The sequence below is a fragment of the Phalangium opilio genome, unplaced genomic scaffold, assembly GCF_054372755.1.
Source record: "Phalangium opilio isolate 3A_F unplaced genomic scaffold, DU_Popi_V2 ptg000246l_1, whole genome shotgun sequence".
Classification (NCBI taxonomy): domain Eukaryota; kingdom Metazoa; phylum Arthropoda; class Arachnida; order Opiliones; family Phalangiidae; genus Phalangium; species Phalangium opilio.
In genome coordinates, this window is record NW_028324225.1 from 4881774 (window position 1) to 4883622 (window position 1849).

General features: G+C 37.4%; 1 long non-coding RNA gene across 1 annotated transcript; it reads right to left on the bottom strand.

Moving 5' to 3' along the window:
* Nucleotides 1-1019: 1019 nt before the first annotated feature.
* LOC149611584 (uncharacterized) lies at nucleotides 1020-1567 on the bottom strand. The gene is made up of 3 exons (XR_016376382.1): nucleotides 1313-1567; nucleotides 1200-1244; nucleotides 1020-1132 (listed from the first exon to the last, which is right to left on the bottom strand). It is a non-coding gene; the product is annotated as an uncharacterized LOC149611584 (long non-coding RNA).
* Between the last annotated feature and the right edge of the window lie 282 nt (nucleotides 1568-1849).

Genomic DNA, 1849 nt, shown 5'->3' on the forward strand with positions numbered 1-1849 from the left:
ATAAACAAAAGCTTAAGATTATTATTATACAATACAACATTATGATCTAGACACATTGAAACCGGTTTTAATCATTTTGAAAAGGTCTAAACGCAACAATGTTATGATAAGTGTTGAGATAATTCATGGCCAAATTCAATGTTTAATTCAAACAATGGAATAGTCATATCAAAAACGTTCAAAGCAGCTTCTTATTGTATAGTGTTTGTATATACAATTCTTTCCTACATGTCCTATAACACATTTCAATATTTGGCTGCGATTCGCCTCCCTCTCATATTTCAATTACCATGTCAACATTGAACTCCTACACATATTACATTACTAACACGATTCAATACATTAAAATATGACCAAGTTCTTTTTTTGTCCGTTTAATAGTCGTCATGACGACGTTTTGGATGACAATAGCGTTGAGGGATTTGGAAGCGTCAATGATTCCAGTACGCTGTCCGTGTATAGTGATATCATGAAAATTTGTTTGAAGAGACCAAAGAATTACTGATTTTCAGGACCTAAAATCACGAGGTTTCAGTTGCTGAAAATCAGTATTTCTTCGTCTCTTGTCAGCACGTACAAAGCTACGTCACATAGGTATGTGCGTGCTGACAACCTAAGCCGGAACAGAGCATGTATCTATTAAGCTGCCGTCGGAAAAAGGGAGTTGCCTATCCTTTAGCGTGAAAACAAATTGCCTCTTGCACATACTTTATTCATGCGATGCGAATATAATTTATTTCGTTTAACAAGCGCTCAAATTAATATTCTTCTTACCTTTCAAGATCAATCTGACTCTCTTTCGCAAGATGTTTCAACATTTTTTACGAGTTTTGGTAAGATGACATATTACACAGATGGTAAATAATATTAATTAATTCCGTATTATCCATGATCCCGAGGCAAGCTGCTCAACAACTGTGAGCGGAACCACCAGTGATGGCCTACCGCCACTGTCTCATAGCAATTGTAAGTCGTATACTATACATACTGTCAGTGTTTTATGAATTGGGTAATTAACTCACGTGCCCAGGCGTTTATCATAACGTTACCTGTGAATAGTTATTTCCTCATATGTTTGGTACCGCCTGCTGCGGTAACGAACATAATCCTCGACACAGTTATTTGGCATCATCTAAGGAATGGGGAAATAATGGCCTTGTTTTGTTCGTAAACATTTGAACCTCACGGGATGACATTACCTTTTGTCGCAACATTCGTTAAAAACAGTTGTCATCTTGCGAGAACTATTAGTAAAAGACATTGCAAATGATATTATTTCATTAACACAACAGCGAATAAATGACGTACTTACAGTGTGATTGTCCGCTGCTTAGTTTATAGGCTTCTTAGTATTTGGTATCATAACTGAACATAGTTCTTTTTACAGCTGAATTGCCTAACGTTCGCAAGAGACCTTTGTCCATCAAAGAAGAGCTGCTTATGCGCATGAGGAACACCTTCACTCCGTAATGAGAGTACTGGCGGAAAATGAACGGGCGAGGCTGGAGCAAGAAGGGGCCAGGCTAGACTATAAGAAAATTAAGATGGAGTGCAAAGCTGAAAATAAGAAGCATGCAATTTAAAACGAAAAGGTTGAAGGCCGAGGCTGCTAAGATTCAAGCCGAGGCTGCTAAGATTCAAGCCGAGGCTGCAAAGCTTCAGGCTGAGGCTGCAAAGCTTCAGGCTGAGGCTGCAATTGTTCAGGCTGAATCGTTAAAAACCTTAGTTGCACGCATGTTTCCATGATGTCTTATTTTTTTGTTCTTTTTTATTTATTTATTTATTACATGCAAAACGTGATCTGCAAATTGTTTTTTTTAAATTACTTCACCTAATTTCTTTCTGATTT